Below are 26,765 nucleotides of genomic sequence, written 5' to 3'. Positions count from 1 at the left end.
GTTCTATTTTCAAAAAGCTATTAACACATCTTTGTTTGCTCCCAGAAATGAAAGTGGAAGAAACCAGTCTTAATTTAGACTTGACCATAAAGGTTATTCATCATAAAAACAGCTTTTACTTCCATTTTTCTGTGTATTCCAACAGTCAGGGGCCACCTAGCAGCTCCCTGGGACGTTCATCCAGCCCTCCTGCGGCCTCCGGCTTCTGCTGTTCCTCCAACATTCCCTCTCCACTTCTCCTGGCCTCTTAAGAATCAGTCACCCTATTACCTCAAGTGCAAATTCTGAGATCTTACATCCAAGGAGAGTCTGCCTCTCCTTAGTCAATGGCAAAATCACTGGGTCTTCAGGAGGGAGACTTGAGCTCCGTTGAGGGCACTTTGTCCCCCTTGCTGCTTTGTTGCAAGGCTGCCTCCCTCCCTTAGTGCTCTGCCCAGATGGTGCCTTTCCTGACCCTTCGTCGTAATTGGGTGTCCCCCTTTCTTATTTACACTCTATGTTTGACACAATCTGTAATGGCATATTTGTTTGCTTGGTTAGAGATGCTTCTCCCATCATCCTGTAAGCTCCACAGGGACAGGGTCATACCCGGGGATGGCACAGCACACATTCATCTTGGCACATGGCCACCAATCATCTAAAGAATGACTGAGGATCGAACCTGCCTGGACATTACTCCGAGCTGTGCGACCAGGGCTCCTCTGGAGAACCTGGTCTCACTGGCCATGCTCCCAGGTGAAACACTTACAAAAATACTGTTCCGATTCATCTCAGCTCAACACACCTGTGAGCAATATTTGTAGAAGGGACCTTCCAAGAAGAAGTTAGGAAAATGGTGTGTGAAAAGATTTCAATCTAAAATGGAACTAAAGGATGATTCTAAAATGGAATGGGGAATCTCACACAAGGGCCCTCAGAAGAACAGATTTTAAGATTCCCCTAAATGCCTGATTTATAGAAGACTGAGAATTATCTCCTGACCACTGAATATCTGCCAAGAATCCCTCCCCATCCTCAAGCCAATGAACTTACTGCTTGGACTCTGTCTCTCCTTCTCCCTCTCTCTAGGCTCCCTGCCCCTACATACAGCCCACCCCAAACCCTCAAAGGGCTTGCCTATACCTACTACCGCATGCGTTTCCCAAATTACAATTCCTCTGCTATTCCCAAATAAACTCAATTTCTGATCATTTGAGCTTGCCTTGCTTTATCTCTTTACTTAGGCTGACAAATGTGAAAAGGTTATCAGGACAGCATAACCTGCCTAAGAGTCACATGCACTCTATCCAAAAAGATTTTCATGCTACTTACTGAAAATGTTTCCATCCAGTCACTATAGCATGTCTGATAACACATTTACATGGTTATTGACTAAGTGTAAATCCTGGGAGCAATCAAAGTAAATAGATATTCTGTGATTCACCCTTGCTTTTTCATGGATTTTGAATTAGTGAGCTCTTAACAATGTGTAGAGTCCTAGAAGCATAGGCAGGGACCCCCTATGATGATAGATGCAACATTGGAAAGGACACCATTTATTTTTAGATTAAGTCCCTTTACAGTGGGTGAAGATAATCTAATTTAAAGATTATTTGATGTTTTTTTCTTAAATAAGAGAAAAATACTGCTTATGCAAATATGTACTTTTGAAAGAGTAATTCAAACTACAATAAAACCTGTTCCTTCAAATAGGGAGTCTGAAAACATATTGGAAAGGAAACACTACCAAATAAGATTGCTGTGCCTCAATACTTTTATGGCTTGGTCTTAAGTATTTGCAGTATTATTAAAGGAAAATGTTTTAAAATGCAGCCTAGCAATCCTTATGCACAGTTTGGCAGTAATGATCTTTTATATGTAAGTCAAATAAGGAACCGTGAGCAAGACATTCAGCTTTTATTTAGTGATCCTACCTACCACTGCAGAAAGATGCTATCATGCATGGACATTTCATGCTGCTTTAAAATTTTGCTTCTAATTAAGCCAAAGATGAACAAAGGAGATATCAGATGATAAAAGCCATGTTGTTTGTTGAAGAGAATAGAAGTAAAGAGAAAAGACAGAGGATGAAGTGCAGGCCACTCATTTATGCCGTTCATTCCTTCTTTCCTTCCCTGTACTTTCATGCAGAGATGATTTTAGAACTAGGCCCAAAGTGGTTTGCAAGGATCAGAACTCAAAACAGCATTATGATGACTGCATTCTTTGATAATTAGAGTAAGGATGGGAAAAGAGAATAAGGAAACAGAAAAGCAAAAAGAAGAGAGCTGTGTTTAGCATGAAATCTCCAGAGCAATCCTATCAAAGTTATTTTGTAACTCGGGAAACCCAGCACTGACCCCATCACGAAGGCCCCGCCCTCAGGAGCTCATCTAACCTAATTACCTCCCAAAGGCCTTGTCTGCGAATACCATTGCATTGGGGCTTAGTGCTTCCACATATGAATTTCAGGGGGAATCGACCATTCAGTCCATTACAGGGAGCCCTTAGGTTTTTGTACAAGAGGGTCTGGCTCTCTTTTGCCTTTGCAACCCCATATGCTAGGCCAGCTTGTCATGACAAGAGCATCCCAACTGCTTGGGGTCACTGGACACACTGAGATCCCACAGCCATCCCTGGGACATTTCAGCCCAGAGCTCCAGTGCATGCAAATGGAACTGGAATTGCTACCTCGTTGGTTCCAGGCCTGCCCTCAGATAAGCCTTCACTGAAGTATTTAAGACGCACTCATTCTAGTCCCCTCCTCCCAACCGAGAGTACTGAGTCATTCCCCTCCTTTTGTGCCTTTATACAAGCTTTCCTTCTGTCCAGAGTCCAGTCCTTCTCTTGCTAGAGATTCAATTGATGTATTACCTCTATTTTTAAAAGTCCCCTCACATCTTTTTCACCCAGGCAAGGCATTCATCCCCCCTTTGAGTTACTGCCAATCCTTGCACATGTGTCTATTACTGCTCTTATAACTCTCTGCAGTAATTACTGGCTTAAACGTCTGCCTCTCCTGCCTCAGAGTGAGCTCCCGGCTCATGCCTTTCACGTATTTTTATCCTTGGATATAACAGAATCTAGATATAAGTAAGAGCTCAGTAAATGTCAATCACTTTTCTATGAATATTACTTTTCCCATATACACATTTTGGATCGTAAGATATGAAGAGGAGGGAACTCACATTTGCTTAGCAGCTACTCTGTCCAGGGCTCTATGCTAAATACCTTATTTTAAAAATTTCTCAAGAGAACTTTGCTATGTAAGAATTATTGGTTTGAATAAAACAGAGATAGAAGAACCATCTTATTAGAAATAAGAGTATTTATCCAAAATGTCCAGAGATCATATCTACTTTGGGTTAACAATATTTCTGGAGCTTAGTTGTCTTAACTCTGAAAGAGCACAAGTGATTGAAAATGGTGCCTTAGTAAGTAATATGTGTTACATGCATGATTGAAATTCAACATTTTCACATAGTCTGTACCTACCAAAACATGTAAATGACAAGAACCACCTAACTCAGCCTAAGATCGCCACTAATGGAGCAGTCCACCCTGATTTGGCTTATCCTGTCTGTACTCAGTACACTGTGCTGGGGCCACACCACCCACTAGTCCTTTCCAGCTGGTGAATCACAGTATCACCACTCACACTGTCACATAAATAACTTTAAGCAAATGTTCTCCAATGACTACACTGGCATGATTTTTAAAAATTGGGTAAAAAATTCCTTTTAAAATAATGTCGTTGTTTGGATCCTTCTCGTGTTTAGATGCCCAGATAAGTGATCATCTATTGTCCTAATTTGTGGTCTCCTGGAACCAACATCAAAAGTATGTGGAGGTCATTTTTTATCACCAACATATTCCACATGTCTCTCCCGTCTCCAGTAAGGGCTCACATGATATGTCACACAGCCAATTCATTACCTTTACCACCAGGAAATTTGCTTGGGTACAAATTGTGCAATGCTATGCCACATGGAGTGCCTTATTAACTTTAGAGGTTAGTATCCACCAAAGCACATAAATGATTGAGAACTGGCAAACTTTCCCTAAACACTACGCGTTTATTTGGCTTGTCGGTTTGTTTTTGCGTATTGTCTGGAGGGTGGACTCAGACCCACGAAAGCTACTGCAACCACCACCTTAAGGCTCACCCTTAATTCAGGGGTTAGATGGAGAGAGGGGCAGAAAGACAAATAAATGAGGGGACCAGAAATGACCAACTGCCTGGGCCCTTTTGCTTGGAGGAAGGAGGGTCCATTTCATGTAGATTAAAGAAACTAAGCTCTGGTTCATCTGGACCCAGGACCAGCTCCCGAGGTCATTCTGGCACACTCCCCACAGTGGCGGATGGCCCACCTCGTGCTTTGCACGACTGGGGTAGTTGTAGGTCAAAGAGGGATAGAGCTGGAGAGCAGATAACCAAGGGACCTTCCATTCCTTGAAAAAGAGAAAAAATTAGGTTTCATTACTTCTAAGACCATTCATAGACTGTCCTGACCTTCCAATTTTTTGCTTGATAACATAAAGTAGGTATGCATGTATGTACATATACAACCTTTACCCACCAAAGTGTTGGTGCATTTACATCTTCACACTTCATATGCTTTGACTTTTAACTCATTTTTGTTTCATTAGAATGCACACTAAATAGGTAAGAACCATAAATACCAGACTGGGAAGTATTTTAGTTCTAAAATAAACCAAACTGCTAATTAATCATCATCAAACATGCTTATTGAATACCAGTACAATGTGATTATAACACGGTGTCAATGTAAAATTAATGGAATATATTTACAAATCAAAGGCAAGAGTTAAACTCCAGTTCACCCTACTTTAGCCCAAAACGTTAAATCAGCAAATAAAAAGGAGCCCAGACCTGGCTGATTTTCAGCTCTGTTCATTTTCTTAAACACTTACAAGAAACAAACAAAATCATGTTCAACACGCTTGAGTTTACAAAGAAATTTAAGACCCAGTCCTCAGACTCAAAGAACTTGCCATCAAAAACAAATGTGTAAATAATCTGGTAGGTAAAGAACAATCTTCCCCAGGAGAGAAACCCACAGCAAGTTGTGCAGCTGCAAAGGAGGACTGAGGAAACCTGCTTTTGTTTGTTAAAAAATGGATCAGAAAAAGTTCTGGAATTGTCATGGGGGAGGCATTTGAGAGGGCTTCAAAGGGTTTTGGACAAGTGAAGATGAGTGGGTAAAAACGAGGCAGTTAAGGTGTTAGGGGTTTCCAAGCAGAAGTAGTCAGCAGGGATAGGCAAACGGAATGAAAACAGCCTGGTTTTCCATGGTATCAGGTACAAGGTGGGGAAAGGTAGAAGAAAAGGCTGGAGACTAACTAGAGCCATCCTGTGGGTGGTCCTAACTGCCAGCGTTAGCAGAGTGCACTGTCCAGAGCATCCTGCAAAGCACAGATGAGTAACAGAACTCAGTCTTAAAGGAGCTCATCTGTTGCCCTTAACAGGGTGAATTTTCTGGAAGAGAGGAGGCAGGGACACGAGTAAGGAAGTAATTACATGAGTTTACCCATCCATTCATTCATCAGGGATACATTTAGTGATCACATACTATAAATCAGGCACCGCATGCATGCGGGGAGCTTGGGACATAGCGATGAACAAGGCTCAGAGGGGAAAAATGTGCTACTGTTGGGGCAGCCAAGAACTGACACAAGTGAGCACAGGGACACACACTCATGCCCAAGTATGGGCAATGGGGCAAGGCTGGGGCAGAACTTCATGAATTTGGTGAGTGATGGTGGTGATCCGGGTGCAGAATTCTCTCACTGGAAGAATCAGTGAGATACGCTCAGGCAGCCAAGGTGAGGGGTGAATGGGGGCACCCCTCAAAGAAAAATGAATCCAGGAGAAGCAGCAGGGGAGTCTATGTGCTTGGAGCAGGTCAGGGCAGTGGAGGGGTGAGGACTAGGGAGAGAAGGTAGTGGTGAGTTGAATTCAAGTTTGGAGATGTTGACCTAGAGATGCTTGTGGAATGAATGGGGAGATGTCAGGCAGGTGGCTGGGTTCACAGGTCTGCACTCAGAAGAAAGGTCTGGGTAGGAAACAAAGATTTGAGCTTTCGATGGATTCAGGAAAAGAATTCATAATAATAAGTATTAACTATTAGCCAAGAGCAGTCCTAATGCTTTTCAAGCATTTTGTCTTTAACCCTTTCAACAACCATATGAAATAGATACTACTATTATCCCCATTTGACAGTCTATGGGTCTAACTAAGCCACAAGAACATTGAGGAACCTACCTAGAATCACACTATTAGTAGAGGATCCATACACTTCTACACCTAAATTTCCCAACTGTGTGTGACTCTGACCCACAGTAGGAACAAATTCTATGTTGCAGTCCAGTACAGATAAATATATATCATTTCATGGAAACTAACATTGAATGAGATCACGCTTAGCCCTCTGTTTTCTATTCTATTTCCTTTTTTAAATAGGCTGGTTGCAAACCTGTAACTTGATTCCCGACCCACTCGTGAAACCCCCAGTTTGAGACAATTACTGTTCAGCACCATGTTGCCTCCCACACCTGAATCGGGTGACAGCAGTGGGATGGCAAAGATGAGGAGAGATGTAAGTGACATTAGATATGTCAGCAGGGAACTTCACTACAGGCGGTGATTTTAAGTCAAAAGTATAACACTACGAGAAGCAAATCTCTTCTGCCAAATCATGCCCTGAGGACATGTCTGTAGAAACTACTCTTCAACAATGAGTCATTTATGGCTGTCACACGCATTGATGGGAATTGAAGCCACTTCTGCTGCCAAATTTTTCCACTGATGCAGAAGATGCAGCTGCACTTAACTTTAAAGAATTTTGAACTTGTTAGTTCTAAAATTGTTACAGTATTACATGGCAGCAGGATTTGGGCACACAGTCCAAGAAAACCCAGCGGTGTGCCTGTCTTCCACTTTGATGTAATTCCTGCAGACAGTAATTGCAATAGGAAATAATACCTCCAAGGCGGAAGTTATGGAATATGACATTTAACATCTTGCTCAGGAGGAAATGGCTTTGCTGGCGGGCTTTAGGAATTCACCCCTCAAAGGTATTGTAGACCCTGAATGTAGGCGTTCATCCTCCCTTCTACTCACAGGAAGGGGAAAATCTTCCTTTCACTAGAATTAACCCCTTCTGAGCTGCCCATCAGCCTCCTCACCACCTCCAGGGTCACGATCCCTCAGTTAACCCTTCCTTCCCTCTTCAGCACCATCATTTTCTCCTTTAGCATAGCCTTCCCTCCCTTCTGACTCCAAATACACTCTGATTTCCTTTCAAAAAGCCGCTCAGCGTGAAGCAACATTACGGATGATGTAATCGTTCTTTATCTTGAAAGTGGTGGTGGTTTCAAGACTGTGTGCATTGCCAAAACTCATAGAATTGAACACTAGAAAGGGTGCAATTTACTACACATAAAGTGCATCGAAGGAAAACAGCACCTCAAAATAAAAGTCCCCTGGCCCTTTCCTTAAATCCGGCCACCCTGTGATTGCCATCCTCTCTCCTTCCTTCCTTTCCCTGACACTTTCTCTTGCCACTGTCTTCATGTCACTAAAACCACAGCCTTCGCCCAGCTGACCCCACAGTGCTCTTCCTGTTCTCTCCTTACTTTCCTACGTCACCTGGCACTGAAACCTCTCTTGAAAACCTGCTTTTTCTTTGGCTTTGGAAGTGGAGAACTTCCCCACTTCTCTTCTGTCTCCTTAAATGCTGTCTTGACTCATTAGTAATCCTTTAATTCTGGGAATTTGGCAAAATACCAATCCCACTGTTTTCTCCTTCTAAATTTGCTCCCTATGAGATCTCAGCTGCTTTCACAGACTTAACAGAATGCTTGGATGCGTCTGACTTCCAAATCTATGTCTAGAGAGAGGACAGTGGGTTCAGATTTCCAGTGACACAGTGCATATCTCCAGGCGGCTGTCACCTCCTCGGACTCGGCACATGCCGCTGGCTGCCTCTGCCAGCTGCCCTTACTGGTGTGGACGACCTCACCACTGGTCCTTCTCCCTGAAGAAGGCCTGAAGACACCACCCAGCCTCTGTGTCATCCCATAGTCAGTCATCAGATCAAAGGAGGTACAAATGCTCTGTAAACTCTCATGTTCTAGACGTACAACGGATTAGCACGGCTAGTACTTAAATCTCTTCAACTTGTCCTTGGACATGTCTACAGATTTTACCTTTCTCTCCATCCTCCGCTCCCAGCCTATAGCTGCCTCCCTCCACTCCAGCATATTCTGCATTCTGTTGTTAGACCATCCTCACTCAAACCACTTCTCTCCTCTCATGCTGCAGCCCAAGACTCTTTAAAGGCTCCTGTTATGGTTGAATTTTGTCTCCCCTAAGAAGCCATGTTGAAGTCCCCCAGTACCCAGGAATGTGACCTTATTTGGACATAGATCCTCACAGAGGTAATCAAATTAAAACGAGGTCATTAAGATGGGCCCTAAAGCAGTGTGATTGGTGTCCTTATAAAAAGGAGGACTTTGGACACAGAGACACACATACCAGAAGACGGTGTGAAAATACAGGGAGGGCACCACCTACAAGCTGAGGACTGCCAGAGGCCAGAAGCTGGGAGAGAGGCAGAGAGCAGATTCTCCCTCACAGCCCTCCAAAGGCACCAACCCTGCCCGTACCCCTTGTGGTGCCTAAACGTCAGTCTGTGCTTCTGTCTGGCATTAAAGATCCTCTTTGATTTGGCCCATCCTCCCTATTCAACCTTAATTTCCATGACTTCCCTACCCAGGCCTCTGGTCAGTCCATCCTCCCATCAGCCATGTGTCCCTGCTGGTCCCCCATCTGGACTGCGGCTCCCCACCTTTGCTTGGGACATTCCCACAGCCTGTTAAGCCCTACCCTCTTCTCTCTTCCATCTAAATCTTTCACATTCTTAAAGCTCTAACTTTAGCCTCTCTTCTTCAATTACACTTCCCTGATATTTTTTGGCCTGTGGTTTCCTCTGTGTCTCTCTGAACTGTCGCTGTACTTATTGTCTCTGTCATGTAAGTTAACACTTGATTATGTCTTGTTCACATAGTTCCCAAATGGTTTCCTGTGTGATATTCTTGGGTCGAGAATTAAATTTTAAGTGACTAATCTTTATTGGAAGGCCATTTTTCCAGACATATGCCTAGATTTGTTTCCTTAGTAAAACATCCAACTAGAGCTTCTCATAGTTCTTACATGATCTTATCACATGTCATCCTATCAAGCATTACTGAACATTTGGTTTGGTGAGCAGGACATCCTAGGTGCGCATCCTAGGTCTCCTTTTACTTGAAAAGTCACTGGACTTCTTGGAGCCTTAGTTTGGCTCTAAATGTTACCTCTCAATTTTAGCCTCTGTTACCTCCCAGAGTTGTAAAGATAAGATGGAATAAATTATGTGAAAGTGCTTTTTTGAAGGTAAAGATTTCCTCAAATGTGAGATTAAATCATTATCATCATCTCAGTGCTGAGTTAGCTCAGCTAGGTAGCTGCTCGGCTGATGAAATTCTGGGTTGGACCACGTGAGCTGGTTCTTCTAGATTCGTGCCACAGAGGCCAATATATTTCACTACTAATAAAGAGTGGGAGGAGGGATGGAGAAAACTGCAAAGCACATCTTGGTGGATCAGTAGGGTTATCTTCAGAATAAAAGACAGATAGCATATAGTCACCTCCATCTCCCTTAAGGCATGCAGTACCCCAGGCTCCTGGAAGAAATAACTGACAGTCCCAATATAATCAGCTCTGGTGCAATAAATCCACAAGGTAATACAGTATGCCAAAATGAAGAGTTTAATATTTTTGTCTTGGGGTGTATTTTTTTTTTTTTTTGGTAATTCAATTTTGTTGGTTACAAGACTAAAAGTGAATCAAGAATTGCTATCCCACTCCCAAATAAAAGAATTGCTAAATATGCCTGCAGTACAAAAAGCAAGTCAACCTCTGTCAATTTAGGATGTCGGTATGGTTCATCCCATGAGCATACTGAATCAAGGAAAAGCCAACCCTCACTCTAATTTCCAGTGAAGACAAGCTTTGCAAATCAACAGAGTCGATGTGTTTGTTAAGTATTCACATCCCCAAACCACCAAACTTTCCCTACAAAACCAGCCATATGAATTTAGACTTGTTTGTGTTTTTAATGTAAATATTTGTTTTAAAGAGGTCAAATAAACTTTTTTCTTTATCTCACCCTTGGTATTTGTTCCACAAACGTGATGCTCTGGCAAGTGATTTCAAGTGAAGCGAGTGATCATACTTAAATTGCTAACACCAAATACCGCATGCATATTAAGGTATAACTATCGCAGCAGCCATTATGCATAAAATTTGGAAAACTGGACACAAAGAGGAGATGAGAGTGTCTCTACCAGGAATGACTCTCTCCCTTTGGTCTGCTGGGGAACTCCTGTCCCCCTTGACCACCCCTCCACAGACACTAGTTGCCTGGTGAATAATGAAGACTGAAGACTCCTTCATTATAGACTCTTTCATTATAAACTCCTTATAGAAAAAACTGGCAGTACTTCAGTGGGTGCATGAATCCAAAGGACTTGATGATGAAGAAATGGTTCTGAAAAAAATCTAAGAAATCTACTTAGCTCTATCTAGATTTAGTTCTAGCATAAAGCATCGTGTGTGGAATAAGCCCCAAACATGCCAAGAATATTTTGTACCGCGTTACAAATGAAAACCAGCTCCCATGCAGATGGAATTCAGAATTTCATACCCCAACAAATCTGTCTTCCTCTTAATACAGAAACTACTTTAACTATTCAAAGCAAATTCTTATTTCTCATTCTTGATATGTAAAGGCTTGTTAGAAAGTAGGATGAATTTGATCTGTAATAGATGCTTATTAAAAATTCAGAACCTTTGTTTAAGCAAAACAATTTATGTGGACTACAAGTGTAATCCTTGTAGAGGAAATCCCTGAGAAATCCAATTGCTTTTCTTTCAGTGAAACTGTGTTACAAATGAATAAAACATACCTTCTTCTGTGGGGTCTGTAGCTGAAGTGGAGATATTAAAGTAGATGTCACACGATAAAGGAACACTCGGCACAGGGCCCCCTATGCCCCTCACTCCCACCTCTTCCCTTTTCAGGCTCCTAGATCTTTTCATAGTGTTCTGGTGGAGGGCTTGGCAGCTCTGAGTGGGTTTTAGCCTTCAGGCATCAATTGTTTTTCTACTTTAGGTTCCTGGATTGAGATATTTGTGTAGGAAAGGAATAAAGGACACTCAAAGGGTAACTGCTACCTGATGGCCAAAAATAGGGAAGAACAGCACAAAGATTGCACTTAGCTTCTGCTTATCCTTCCTCTAAGCAAATGGCAACGAGTGACATCACCTCAAGGTACAACATGATTGTGTGACTTCTCTGTGACCTGGAGCAAAAGAGAGCATTTATCATTTAAGGCTCATTTGTTCAAGATCAAGTGGCACAACAGATTAGCAAAGAATTGCTTCTCTAAAATGGAAAGAGCTTTGTAAAAAAAAACTTTTTAATGGTACCAGGAATCTGGAGACCACATTCTGTGACTGTTAAATTTGGTTTGATCAGTGGCCTCATCAGTGGCGAAGATTTAGAAGAGAAAGACACCTAAGTTTTGCCATGTTTTCTGCAGCAATCAAGACACAAACATTTAGCCCATTTGAGTACCGTTTTAATCCACTCTCCTTGGGTGATTTCTGACTGGCCATGCTAAAAAAGGCAGTATCCAAAATATGTGCTTACATTTCATAAAGGTTCATATTTATAACCTCCTTCTTTGACTAATATGGCAATTATTTTGCCTTTCATAAGCAGAACCCAATGCATGGGGTAAGTGGAGGAAACCCTGGACATATGCTTAGCAAATGGGAGCCAGCTGTCCCACACCTGCAAGGAGACAATTCACTCACTGATAGGAGGAGATTGCTACACACTGAGACAGCCTGGGCTACTAAGGCAAACAGTACTGGTAAACTAGAATCACAAAAAAAAAAGTGCGACATGTCAGAACTGACCCCAAGCTTCCCTTCTTTTGAGTATCCTGCAGGTTCCTACCCTTTCCCTTCCCCCTCCTATGCTTCAAGTTCATTACTTTAATTCCCAGCAGAATCATAACTAAGGCAGTCTGCCCAGCTAAAAAGATAGACATGTGCTCTCCCGCTGCATCCAATAGCTGAGGATATACAGGCAAGCTAATAAGAATGTAAATCCTATTCAATGTGTCTAATCCCTCTTATATGCCTATGCAAAGGCCCAGCAAACTCATCCTTTTAGACAGTTTTATAATATACCTTTGACACCATAGTTGAATGTGACACTAATTTAAATAAATTGCATGTGATCAACAAAAGAGGCAGTTCTGTCTTTGTTTAGTCTGAGAGGCTGTTTTCCTGACTAAATCTCATCCTCTAAATTAAGGTGAAGCTCAAAAATATCTAACATTTACCCTCCAGCCATGCCCCCATCATGGGTCATATTGGCCACTGTTGAACTGCTTGGTGCCTGGGTTAGGACATATAGGACTATAGCCATGCACTGAATAGGAGTCGCAGGGTTATGCCGCAAGTGCCACTTTACCCGGGTTATTTCAGCAAAGCCAAGAACACACCTTTCACTGCCCCAGGAAGCAAATCTCTGTCAAGGGGCCATCCTGATTCCTCCAGGAAGTGGCTGTAGCTGACCACAGGAGAGGGTCCTACCACAGCCTTAAAGCTGGTTTCCCAGGTGAGGAAACCAGTGAACAGGTAAGAGAAGGAAGCCCGCTAATGTCTAAAGGGATCACCAAGGCTCAAAAATCCTTCCAGGCTTACGCTCTGCCTTATAAGCAATTGTACTTTGCAGATCATAAAGCTGGGGGCTTGAAACATACTATTTGTTCAACAAATCCTGTTGGTGGACACTGGGATTGAAAACCATCTTCCCTTTCTTCTACCCAGTTGGAAAGAATAATCTAAAACAAAACTGGGTCTAATACTTCATATTTTTGGTATTATGTCAGATCTCTCTCTTTAGGAGTCCTAAGCTGAGAGACTTTCCATTTTTGTTTGCTTCCTGGTCCTAAAACTCATCATCCTTTAAGGTCAGCAATAAGAGGCTATAATACTAGTCCTGATCCTAATGGGAGAGAAACCGGTCAGCAAGAATGTATGCCTCTCTTGATATCTTGGTTTAAATCAATGACTACATTTAAACCAAAGAAGACATCCCTCAAAGGGCAGACATTCTGAAACCTGAAAAATAGTTACAATAAGGAGATGGTGATTTAAAAGTCTACTCACTGCCCAGAACTCCACTGCCTCTACCATATTTCTACAAATCGCTCTGGCTCCAGAGGTCCACACTTGGTAGGTTGATTCATTTTACTGCAGTTAAGGCAGAAGTGAACCTGTATCTACAGCTTCTGATTTGAGCACTTTTAAATCTTAAGTTAATAAAGATGCTGATATAAGCAGTGTTTTTGTTTGACTCAAGGACACATCCTAATCTCCCTAGCTAGCCCTTCTGCCTAAATACATTTCAACTAGACATCTAATATGTTATAAGAAAGAGAAATGTGTTGAAAATTCTAGGGAAAGGATATTTCTGTTCAAGGATTAAGATGAGCCTCAAAGGCAAGATATGCAAAAATTAGAGCTTTACATAGGAAGGAACCAGTATTAGTAAGACAAAATACTTACCAACAAAAGCTCAGTTTTTGAGGTTAAATTTCCACTAAACTTTCAAAAATGCTGATTGGCTGGTAAAACAGTGGCTCAGCATCACGAGATTTACTCCATGTTCCTCTTACTTACTTATCTCAAAGGTGGGACTTGCCAATTCTTCTAACAAGAACAAATACTATGACCTACTTTTCTCTTCCAGACAAAATAATAAACTAAACTAGCAGATCAGACCTAAGCTCTAACATATATGAGCTTAAGAAATACTGTTGGTGATGGAGTATGACAGTACCTCAGCTTTGACTCAAGGTTTTTAAGGTAACAGGTCAGAAAAGCTTCTCTCACAGACATCCTGAACTATATTTTCTCATGCAACCCCACAGGAAAACTGTTATTGTTCTTATCTGCATCATTCGCAGCAACATCAAAAGCGTCTCACCAGCACCTGCCAGCGTAAACTTTTAGGGCCTGGACAAATCAAGTTAAAGTTGTCTTTTGGGAATTCACAATCCAAGATGGATTTGCTGTAAACCGAGTACTGTTCTTAGTGGAGTGGTGAGAGGAGAAAGTCTTTGATGATATTATTTCCCCTGGAGTTCAGGGTATCAGGATGGCATTTTCAAAGATTCCCTGGGCAGTGACGTTTTACCTGATGGGGCTTATTTCCGTTGAATAGACAAATCCTTATCAAGCAGCACTTCTAGGTGGTGAGTTACGCTGCTCCCAAAAGGCCAAATAAACAGATCACTCCTGAGCCCCAACGTAAATATCCAGCCTCTTTCTAGAATAGTCAGTGGAATTCCAAGGACAGAAGTCAGCCCAAGGTAAAGTAAAGGTCAGAATGTATACTGCAAAGTCTCAGGGACACTCCTTAGCCCATGTATATCCATCACCTTACGAGAAGTTCATTCCACTTGCATTTCAGTATGAAGCAGAAATAAACTGACCAATCAATAAACCATACAAGAAAAACATGGAAATGAATATGCAAGAAAAATGATTCAAGATATAGGTACCATGTTTACTTTTGAAAGATACCACGGAATTTCCAATGGTGGATTGAACAGACACAGGATCTTCCAGGAATATAAAGACAGGATTTGAAAAAAATGTTCTGAGAATGCTGGTAAGGGACACTGTCATCTAAACAAACCTTGACATTGTAAAGTAATGATTTCCTAGGTTCCATCATCCAAAATACAGTCACGTTAAGTACCTAAAAGGGGCAGGATAGGAAAGGGTAGAAGAAAAGGGATAAGGCCACAGGGGAAAGAATGTGAAAATATGAGGCCAGTGAGGAGCTGTGGCATTGACTCTTCTGCACCCAGTCCACAACATGACTAATTGTCCCACCATGAAGACATTTCATTACTGTAGGTGACCTTGCATAGACTCAAATGCATATTAGTTCTAAGGGAGGAAGGAGGTGGAGTTTTCTGTTTTTTAATTGGTCCTTACTTGCTTGGATGTACCTAAATTTGAAGAGGAAGGAAACATAATATGCGTCATAAAGAATTAAACAAAGTACTTTGAGTCTTTGGTTAAGGTTGTGGTAGTCAGAATGTTCTGAATCATTCCTGCTCTTTTGTTTCTTTCAGCTCAAGGGCAGGTACTACATCTGCCAAGGGTGAAGTCAAGTGGAAATCTGAGACTAGAGGTCAGGGAGAGCTGGGAGGTAGTTAACCAAGCGCATACTTCCTCCCATACCCTGGTAAAGGAACCCGGAACCCGGAAATACAGGTTGTCAAGAATCAAGCCCATAGCTATATTCTAAAAATATTGACATGTAAGTTAATCTCCATTTTTTGAAGAAAAGAGGCTAAAAGCAGTTTAGTGAAAAAAGGCACTGGTGTGTGCACACTGCCACAGGAACAACTCTTACCCAAGGGGCTAACCTAATCTTCGAATATCTGGGACTCTAAGTGTTTTAAAATTAGTTATTTAGAAATCATTTGCATCTAAAGCTGTCTCTGTTTCAAAAATTACGACTAATGATTTCTGGGAAAAGGGATGAAGAAGGAACCAGTTGCTCTTTGGCACTGAACTACAGGTGGGAAGGAATCTGGGTTCTTAGAATGCTCTGGATCTGACAGGCACTTCATGCAACAAAACCTTTTATTCCCCACCCCCAGCCTTTTACCTAATTGTCTGCAGCATGCGGTTTTCAACACGGGACATGTGTTTTCAGAATAAATATGTCTCCACCAAAAAAGCCCTGCAAACCCTCAACAATCAGCATCTCCTCCCCTTAATAAATTAGAACTGTAGTTTGAACTTGGGCAGAGAGTAAGAGTCGAGGCTAAGAGGCAAGAAATCTATTTAAGTAGTTACTTTTAGGGACATGACCGAAGTTAAAAGCGGGGTTTGGGAGGGGGTTAAAAGAGAGAGGAGGCGGAAACCCATCTTTTCAACAATTATTAAAGCTACCGCTTTAAGACTGCAGAATATCTTTCTTCCCCCTCAGTGCAAAATGAGTTAAAAGCTTCACTCCCTAAGCTTTGCGCAACGATCTCAGGAACGGCAGAGGATCGCCGTCCTCCGGGAGACCACGCAGGCCAGGCCTGATGCGCGGCAGTGTCAAGGTTGTGCACTTCCGCAGCTGACAGCGCCCGCAGCCCAGCGCTCGCACCCGCGTCGGCTCCAGGCCGGCCTCGCACCTGCGCAGCCAGGACCCGGAAGTGGCCACTCTGCGGTCCAGCCGCACGTTGCCCAGAGGGGACAGTGCCCGGTGGGCAGGGCGCGGGCCGCCAGCGGCCGCCGCGGCGCGCACCCGGACTTACTGCGGGACGGCGCTGGCTCGGCGGCGAGGAGGCGCGGGAGCGGGAATGGGAGCAGCCGGGGGCACTCCGCCTCCGGCTCTGCCTGCGCCCTCGCCGGGGCCGGGGGCGCGCTCCCCGTCCCGGACGGCGGGCTGGCGGCGCCGGCGATGGCGCCGCTCCTCCGCGCGTCCGGTTCTTCGCGCCGCCGGGGTGATCCGAGGGTGAAACTGCTGTACCGCCGACGGTTTCTGGGCGTTAGGCTGCAGTTGTGTAGACAGACGAGCGGAGGAAGAGCTGCTTCCTTGCTGGATGGCGAGGAGGCTGCAGTCGGGGTCCTCGGCTCCGAAAGGCTCCCTGGCTGGGCCTTTCCATCCCGTGCTCAGGCCCCGCGCAGAGACATCTGTTTTCCATAAGCCGGAGAGGCAGATGTGGATTACATGCTGCCCGGACCTCGCGGCCCTGCAAGCCCCCACGGCGGCCAATCCCCGCACAAAAGACACGCAAACACGCAAGTTGGTGCTTAATTCCAGAAAGATTTCCCGGTGCGAGGACTGACGGCTCCAGCGCCCGGCCTCCCGGGAAGGGCCAATCGCAGCCCGGAGGGGCAGAAAAAGGGGGTTGGCTCGGCCTGCAGGTCTGCTGAAAACGCGCCCTCCGCGCCGCTCCTGTGAACGCGAACGCAAACTCTGTCCCTTCAGTTTGATGGCGCTCAGAGAGCTGAAATCGGTCAGCCTCCGTTACGGGACAGTTCGTTATTAAAAGCAATCACAGTTCCTGAGAGAGGAAAAAAAATCTCTGCGTTTACGTAAGCTCTGACAATGAGTCAACAACACGATCAGCCCTGAAAAAGATGAACAATTACTGCCCCTCGGCTCTCATTTTTTTACTCTGTAAAATAGATTAGGGTAGGAAGTCTCCTCCTCCTTCCTTCCCTCCTTCTAGAAACATTTGTGACTGCTTCCTGGGTGCCAGCCTCTAGGCTGAGACCAGAAAGTTGGGAGAAGCCTGAAGTCTGTACTCTCAAGTGCCTTACTGGGGACTGCAGTCGGGGATGAAAAGGGGGGAAGGGGACCACCTATTTGAGCATGTGTGAAATTGCCATAGAGTGTACGCCCAGAGAATAATGGGAACATAGAAACAGGTGTTAAATCATCCTGGAAATCAAGGCAGGCTTCCCAGAAGAGGCTGCATTTGAGTTATGAAACTGAGCAGGCATCAGGAAGAATGAAGAAACATTGGCAGGGGCAAGATATAAATGTCTATTGCTGCAGAAAGGAGGAGCGAAGGTGAGGGGTCACGTCCTGGAGGATGCCAAGGAGTGAGACTACAAATTTCTTACCAGCTGAGCTCTGCGATTTGACCTTTGGAAGGTAGGGGGCCCTGTGAAAATTTTTAAGCAGGTCCGTAACTATCAGATTTGTGTTTCAGAAAGAGTACTTGGGAAGGCATAAGGAGGGCAGACGGACTAGGAAGGGAGTGGAGGTGGGCTGGGATAGGCAGGAAAGGCGTAAGAGAGGTGGAACCTTTCGGGTTTGATGTCTGGTGACAAGGAGAGGATGGGAGTTGTAGGCTATCACCCAGGTTCTGACACGGGCAACAGGGTGGATAGTGGGTACCATTCACCGCGAGATAAAAGTGAAGGAGGAGGTGCAGAGAAATGATGAATTGAGTTTTAAACAAGCTGAGCTAGTGGTTTCTGTGTGATATCCAAATACAAATGTCCCAGCAGGGAAGACAGCCCATGGTTGTATGAAGTATTCTGGCTAGAAATACAAGTTACGCAGTCGTCCACTTAAAAGCAGAAGGCAAATACAGGAGTGAAGAAAAATTCGCTTACTTTGCTAGGGCTACCCTAACAAAGCACCACAGACTGGGGGGCCTTAAACAACAGATATTTATTGTCTCACAGTTCTGGAGTCTAGATATCGAAGGTCGGTGTGTCAACAGGACCTTGTTCACTCTGCAGGCTCTAGGGAAATATCTGTCCCAGGCCTCTCCCCTGGCTTCTGGTAGTTCGTTGGCTTGTAGGGAAATAAAATGCCAGTCTTCACGTGGCATTCTCCCTGTGTGAGTGTATCTAAATTTCCCTCTCCGTAAATTATATTGGATTAGGGGCCCACCCTATCCCCCTGTGATCTCATTTTAACCAAGTACATCTGCTCTATTTCCATATAAGGTCACTTCCTGAGGTAGTGGGGTTGGACTCACCACATGAATTTGGGGAGGGACACAGTCCAACCCATAACATTCACACAGTATGCATTTAATTAGTAAGAGGATTGAATATGGAGATGAGGAGAAACACCAGTTTTAAGCGGACAGAGAGAGCAGCTTTGGTTGGAAACTGAGAGAAAAATGATTAGAAAAGTACATGAAGGGATGACCCACAAATAGGGAAGAGAAATGCTTAAGAAAGGGGTGATGAATATTCAAAATGCTTAAAAAGGCAGGCAAGATAAAGCTAGAAATTGCCCATTGCCTTTGACAAGGTGACGGTCTTTGGACCAAATGGTCAGACTAGCAGATGAACTTCAGAGGAACCGCTTAACTCCTACATTTTATGACTTTGAAACCATTTGCCAGGCACACCCATTGAGAGAAGTGTGGCACAGTGGACATTTGTTTGAGTGTTGCCTGCCTTGCCACAGCATGCTCCCTCCGCTTCCCTTGCAGTTAGGGCTTGAAGCTGTGACCTAGGCTCTGGCATTCGCATGCACAGACACTAAGACTTCAGTTGGGGTGAAAACAATGTGAGAAAGCACACTCTAGAGAAGCCATTTTCTGTGAAGTGGTGGGGCCTGCTACAGAGGTCTGGACCCTCAGGGCCAGCACGGGCAAAGTAGCTAGTAGCCAGCCAGCCAACCAGGTGCCTGTGCGTGTGCCAGAGGGGCACAGCTAGAGCTCACTCTGGAACCTTCTGGGGGTATCATTTAGGTATTGCTACCAGATGGGTAGCCTTCAGGACTGATTCTCTGAATTTCTTAGAGATTCTCTGAGCCACTTAGTATTCTTTTTTAAAAATATATAATAGTTTTATTAAGATATAATTCACATAGTATAAAATGCAACTATTTAAAGTGCACAGTAAAGGCGTTTTTAGTATAGTCACAAGGTTGTGCAGCCATCACAACTACCTAATTCCACAGCATTTTCATCACCCCAAAAAGAAACCTCATACACACTCGTCACCCCCATCCCTTCACCTCATCCCCACCCCAGTCCCTGGCACACATTATCCATTTGCTGTCTCTGTGGATTTGCTTATTCCAGACATTTCACACAAATTGAATCCTACAATATGTGGCCTTTGGTGTCTGGCTTCTTTCACTTAGGAAAATTTTTTCAATATTTATTGATATTGTAGCATGAATCAGTACTACATTCCTTGTTATTGCCAGATACTATTCTATTATATGAATATACAAAATTTTGCCTATCCATTCATCAGTTGATAGACATGTGGAGTGTTTCCACTTATCTGCTAATATGAATAAGACTGCTATGAACATTTCTGTACAATTTTTTGTGTGGACATGTATTTTCATTTGTCTTGGGTATATACCTAGGAGTGGAATTGTTGGGTCATGTGGTGATCCTATGTTTGACATTTTGAGGAACTGCCAGACAATTCTCCAAAGCAGTTACATCATTTTACACTACAACTAGCAATGTATGTGGGTTCCAATTTCCTAGTGGGTGTGAAGTAGTATTTCATTGTGGTTTTGATTTCCATTTCCCTAATGCCTAATAATGTTGAGTATCGCCTCAAATGCTCATTGGCCATTTGCATATCTTCTCTGAAGAAATGTCTATTGAAATCCTTTGCCCATTTAAAAAATTAATTATTAAAACTTGTGGTTAAATATACATTTTTAACTATTGTTTTAACTATTTTAACTATTTTTAAGTGGTGTTAAGTCCAGTGGCATCAAGTACATTCACATACTGCTGACACCCATCATTCTTTGCCCATTTCTAATTGTCTCTTTAAATTTATCTTTTATTGTTGAATTTTTAAGTTGTGGATATGTTTCGTATCAGATATGATGTGAAAATATTTTCTCTCAATCTGCAGGTTGTCCTTTCACTTTCTTGATGATGTCCTGAAATGCTTCAGTGAATTTCTTTAATGCTCAAACTAACTAGAATAGTTTCTGTTGTCAGTAACTAAGAACACTGACAGATGTACTGTATTCTGTTAAATACATTCCTTTTTTTTTTTCTATAACAACCTGTCTCACATCATATCTTCCATCCAATATTGCCTTAGAATCTTTTTTTCCTAAAGCTTTTCCTGTCCTATCTGATCCCATCCACACCTTATGTATGCTGGGCACAGACCCACAGCATCAGTGGGCCACCACTGACACAATTATGAACACAGTTACCAGCAGCCCTCCCATTTATTTCCCACTTCTGTCCAGTCCTGATGCAGAAGCCTGGCAGTCATGTGCAATGCCCCCCTCCTCTCCAGACCCTTCCCACTCCACTCCTTCCTTTCCTCTGTTATTTTGCCATGACCACATGGAGTCTTATGAATGAGATCAGCATCCTGTTTAATTCCTGGATTACCTCCAAGCAAAAACTTGGAGCCCAACAAATGAATCTTCTGCCTTGTCTCCTTAATTCTATTTTTCTATCCTAAAATAATATTTATGAAGTTCTTGACTTTAAACTTTTCTCTCAATGGCCACATTTGGAAGATTAGAGACTGAAATTGGGTTATAGGGCAAATCTATGGTGTTCAGTTTATGAGTGGAATTTTTTGGAGGAATTAATTAATTAAGTTTTTGAGATAGGGAAAGAAAGTAGAGCTTCACAGATAATGTTCTCAGGACCCAGAGAGGAACTAAAGAGTATTATTTTGGGCAGCACGAATCTAAGGTGAATTCATTTCCTGGCAGACTTTCCTGGTGGGTTAGGCTTCGTGACTCCCACTGCTCAATGCTCTGGGTTGCTTGGTCTTCATAGACTTTCTTAGTCCACTTTCTTGCTCCTGTACAGCAACCTTAAACTCTTCAGATGGGTGACTTACTGAAAGGCATCTGTTTGTAGTAGCTGGGAAGAGTGTGTTCATTCGTCATAGGTCATAATTCTAACCGATATTTACTGAGCACACACTTTTTGCAAGTACCACACGGGTTCCTCTTTGGGCACAAAGCAGAAAAAGATTTGTTTCCTATGATAAGGAGTTGGCTGATGAATAGGGGGGTCAAGACAAACACAATTAGCTAAAACCCAAAGCAGAATTGACCCTCAATAAAAAAGGCATAAAAAAACTGCTTTGAGGATCAAGGGAAGATGAAATCACCCACTTTTTCAAGTGGTAGAAAAGGCTTTATAGAAAAGGTGGAGAAGGAGAGCTACACTTTTGCTTAGAAACTTAGATCTCCAAGCTATAATCCCTGTTCTCCAGTAGCTCTCCAACTGAACAGGAAGAAAGTCACAAAAGTGGCTACAATTCAAGACAATATATGGTAAGCTGGATTTGAAAGAGTCACAGAAAAGTGAGATATCACTTCCAAATAGGGTAAACAGAAACTCTTTAGGGCAGGGTGGGCTTGGGCCCTGCGAAATGGAATGGACATATTAAGATGCATATTTTAGAAGAAAACCAACTAAATGCTCTAGAAAAATTTGAAAACCCAGCAAAGCATAAAGAATAAGATAGAAACCTTCTATAGACCAACTACCTACAGATACATTGCAAGACATACATGTTTAATGACTATTTGTAATATGAATAAATGAATAAATGACATTACCATTTTTGTCTATTTTTTCCTCATGCATATTTTTACTATACACATAATTTTGGAAACTGCTTTTTGAAAACATCATATGATACTCATATCAGTAAAATTATTTGAAAATACATTTTTAAACAGCGAAAGAATATTTCCATTAATTGATATATCATTCCTGCAACCAATTTCATAGTGTTCACTTATAGGTTGTTCCTAAAATTCCAATTATTATAAATAAAACTTCAATGAAATGGCTAAACACAAATCTCTATCCACACCTCTGTATTTTCAGGATGGAATCCTGTAAGTGGAATATCAAATCAAGATGTATTAACATTTAAGAGAGCAAAACATTGCACAATTCCTTTCACGAAGGTTGTGCCAATTTACATTCCCATTAGCAAAGTATAAAATTGACATATACAGCTCACCAATAGTGTTATTTTAAAATATTTGCTAATCCAATGAGGAGAAAATAGTAAATCATTGTTTTTAAGTTTTCTATGTATTTGATCACTAGTGATGTACATTTTAAGTATGATAATTTCCATTAATATTTCCCTTAAGTTCCTGTTTCATATTCTTTGACTATTTTTCCTGGGGAATTTGCAAAGAATCTCCAGTTCTCTCAGTCTTGGTTCTCCCGTGGTGATCGGTGTGTGTGCATCTGCCACGGTAAGCGTGATCTTATTTTTTAAAGATACATTGTCACACATTCATTCCTCCTCCCCTTCCCTCCTTCCTGCCTTGTCTGTCTGTCTGTCTCCTTCTCACTTTCTCTCTTTCATGACACGGTATCTAAACACAGCCAACTCTATACATCTGAGTTGTTACAACACTGTAGGGAAAACTGGAGGCATCAGAATTATTGAAAGGTGATATGTCTAGATTGTCAAGGGGCAACTTAGTCACTGTGACCCCCTTAAAGTGCTGATCTTAGACCCTAACTATCTTCTGTGACCTAAGATCAAATTCCAGTGTTCCTCTGTTGACTCCCTAGGTTTCAACTGAATTGCACTTTCCTGCTTTCATGGTATCTACTCCTGCTGAACCTGACCTGACCTGTATTTTCCCCAGACCAAATCTTGCCTGTCCCTGATTACAAAGCTTAAATGGCACCCCTTGGATGATGTCCTCTGAATCCCAGAGCACACTGTATTTCACTTACGGTACTTCCAATCTCCCAGATTCTCTGGTCATTTGTGCAGGCAATTGTCTCTTTTATTACTTTATTACTCCTTGAGGAGTCTACATGAGTAGAATCTATGTCTTCTTCATGACTGGATTCCCATAATACAGTTATCAGAAACCAAAAAATGTTTTACAAATTAAAAAATCAAATGCCATTTAATAGAAACACTAGAAGAAAAAAACCCAGCTACTTTGGAAGGGAAAACAAAACTTAATTTTAACTGTATTGACTGTGGTTAATGTTATGGACCAAACTGTGTCCTCCTTCAAGTTCATATGTTAAAGCCCTAATACCCATGTAGGGGTATTTGGGGATAGGGACTTCAGGGAAGTACTTAAGGTTAAATGAGGTCATATGGATGGGGCCCTAATCCAATAGGAATAGTGTCCTTATGAGAAGAAGAAGGGACACCAAAGCTCTTTCTCTCTGTCCACTTGTGTGCACGGTAAAAAGGCCATGTGAAGACACAGTGAGAAGGCTGCTGTCTGCAAACCAGGAAGAATTCCCCACCAAAACTTGACCATGGAGGCACCATGATCTTGGACTTCCAGCCTCCAGAATTGTGAGAAAATAAATTTCCATTGTTTAAACCACTGGGACTGTGGCATTTTGTTATGGCAGCCTGACCTGACAACACAAAAGTAATGGTAAGATGTCAGGAAGAAATGGAAGAAAATTAGTCTAAACAAAGGAATATTAATAACTCAGTCAAAGAGCTCACAGAATCTCATGGTGAGAACATTTGGGGATAGAAACAAAGGAATAATTGGGAAGCATGCCTCCTTTGGTCTCATCATAAAAGGCACAAGATTCTCTCTTATTCTGCAGCTGCTGAAGTCCCCTGTGGCAGAGGAATGAAAACTGATAAAAATGACAACTGGAGTCCAGGGACTAAGAAACTGAATGGGGATAAACAATTAATACTAGATCAAATTTAAAATCAGCAGAGGGAAATGAGCACTAACATAGTATCTCAAAACAACTGGGAAATTGACAAGGAAATTGCTACTGCTTCCATTAGAGTAAGTGCATACATTCTTATGTTGTTTTCTTGAAATGATGAATTCTTCTTGGGCTCATCCATTAGCCAGGGAAAGATGTTCCTGACTCTCTGGGGACATTACTCAAAAGAGGCATCAGGCCATAACACAGAACCATACATGACTTCAAAACTAAATATTAAGGAAGACTATATTAGAAAGCCAAGACAGAAAGAACAACTCTCTCTGGGGTCTTAATCATTGTTCTCAAGTCCTTGCCAAATATTTTCTCATCGTTACTTTGCATATTTTAAGTATGTGTCATGTTTTTGTATGAACTAAAACAAAAACAGGCAAAGGGCCTTTTTAGAATTGTACTTCTTAGAACTACTGTGACTTAATGTCTTTTCAGTTCTTGTATTATAAATGAAGAAAAAAAGGAATGATGAGTTGGATGGGTAGTGTGGGTGCAGAGGGCGGCCTCCGAGAGCCCTGAGCAGCCCCACCGCCCTGCCAGCCTAGTTGACCATCCCACCGGGAGGAGCCGCAGCTGCCGCCTCCCGCCCCGGTCGCCACCCCGCAAGCACCTGCCACCCCGCCCGCAGCGCGGCAGACACCCGGCCTGGCACCGGGGCAGCGGCCTCACGCCTGGGGCGCCTGCCGGCAGGATGAGAAAGTCGTCGTAAGGAAGGTTTGGGGAACAGTAGAAGGATTCAGAGTAAGAAACAGATATGGTTCCATCAGCGGGAGTGACGCGAAGGAAGATGTGCTTGTGCAGCGGACTGCCGTCCGGAGGAAAGAGCCCAGGAGGTGCCTTCGCAGGACGTCAGATGGGGAGGCTGTGGAGCTGAAGGAGAAAGCGGGGCAGAGGCAGCACATGCACAGGCCCTGGGGCAGCTCCTTTGCCAGGCGGTGAATACGCCGCGGGCTGTAAGCCTTATAGACGCCCTCCACGTCCAGAGGGTCTCCACATAGGCGCCAGCAGAATGACCAGAATAGTGAGTGTGGGGGGAGAATGAGGGGTCCGAGAGCGCTCCGGGAGGCCGGGCTCCACGGCTCGGTCCCACCGCAGGCGAGGCCGCCCAGCTGCCCACGTGCGGAGACCCTGCGGGCGCGCCCCCGGACTCCAGCCCTCCTGTGCCGGCGGAAGTGACAGAGGGTGCTGACATCCAGGCTGCAGGAGAGGGGCGGACCAGGGAGACAATACGTCCGGGCGTACAGACCACGATTCCGCAGGGGTCCTCCTGGCCAAACAGCCTGGAGAGGACGGCAGTGCAAAGGATGAGGACAATCAAGACGAGAGACCCCAGGTCAGCAGCCACCTCAAGGCAGGTACCACCTCAACCTCAGTCACCAACACGGAGGACCGGAAAACCCTAAAGCCCAGGATGGCAAAGACGAAAGCAGCCGACCCCCGCCCCCAGCTCAGAGTTCCTCCGCTGCGGAGGCCCAGCCGTCCTGGGCTGCACAGTGCCGGCCTCCATCCCTACCATCTGCCGTTTTAGCTGTCCAACAAGAAGAAATGAATACGGAATTCCAGCAGCAAGAAGTGAACAGAAGATCGGAGCTGAAGACCTTAAGTGCTTGCTTTTTGCCTACTGACCAGATAACCAGAAGTATATGCATTATCTATGCAGTGTGGGGCTTTTATTATTTTTACCAAAGGATGTCTCTTTTTGGTAATGAAAAATGTTTTTTTTTTAAAGCCTGTAATGTTTTTCCAATTTAAAGGTTTAAATTGCTTCATATCTGGTGAGGTTGATATTTTTAAGAACCTCATTTTTAATTTGTAATAAAAGTTTACAACTTGATTCTTTTTCCAAAAAGAGTCAACAAACAACAAGCACCTGTTAATAAAGTTCTCATTTTTTTAAAAAAAGGAACGATGAAACATTGCTTTCAAAACCTCCTCTCATCCAGCATGAGGTGAAAACATGGTAACTGATCATTTTCCTATTCTTTATAGTAGATTTCAGTGTACTCTGTGCCTACCACCCAAAATACATGTCTTTGGCAAATACTTTTAAATAAACTTCTAATAATTATAAATTACAAACAGAAACATACACAAGTCCTAAGACAATAGCTCACTGAATTATTACAAAGGAACCACAACAGGGTAAACACCATCCAGATCAAGAAACAGAAGATTACCAGCACCCCAGGGGCCACCTTCCCAAATGCAGTTTTGAGCTAGGTATATTTTTTCATTAAAAAAAATTATTAATGGTCCTAAGTGCCCAGGTCGGCCCACAAAAGTTAAAAAGGTTTATGGACTCGTTGCCCAGGGGCCAGCCAGAGGGCCAGAGGTGTCCAAGGGCTTATGTAACTTTTAAATTCTTAAACCAATTGCGTAGTGTGCATGGAAACACATATTGGTATAACCCGACTGTTATTGAAAAGTAATTTTGT

The 26,765-nt window shown here is 43.1% G+C and overlaps 1 protein-coding gene and 1 long non-coding RNA gene across 10 annotated transcripts in view; one reads left to right on the top strand and one right to left on the bottom strand.

Annotated features, from left to right (window-relative positions):
- Positions 1-26,765, bottom strand: part of TRIM2 (tripartite motif containing 2) — a 165,791-nt gene that overhangs the window by 79,632 nt on the left and 59,394 nt on the right. For 2 of the 9 annotated variants that reach the window (XM_036887984.2, XM_036887985.2), the window contains exon 1: positions 16,456-17,167. The exons of the other annotated variants lie outside the window; for them this stretch is intronic. The gene's annotated coding sequence lies outside the window, so the exon portion shown is untranslated. Of the gene's footprint in view, positions 1-16,455; positions 17,168-26,765 lie in introns of those variants that run through there. 9 annotated transcript variants of the gene reach the window in all.
- On the top strand, positions 17,339-26,196 carry LOC130682016 (uncharacterized). Its single transcript, XR_008995315.1, has 3 exons — positions 17,339-17,804; positions 21,851-25,125; positions 25,164-26,196. It is a non-coding gene; the product is annotated as an uncharacterized LOC130682016 (long non-coding RNA).

This window comes from Manis pentadactyla, chromosome 1 (genome assembly GCF_030020395.1).
Source record: "Manis pentadactyla isolate mManPen7 chromosome 1, mManPen7.hap1, whole genome shotgun sequence".
Classification (NCBI taxonomy): domain Eukaryota; kingdom Metazoa; phylum Chordata; class Mammalia; order Pholidota; family Manidae; genus Manis; species Manis pentadactyla.
The sequence above is the reverse complement of the archived record's forward strand: the minus strand, read 5'-3'. Positions and strand labels throughout refer to the sequence as shown.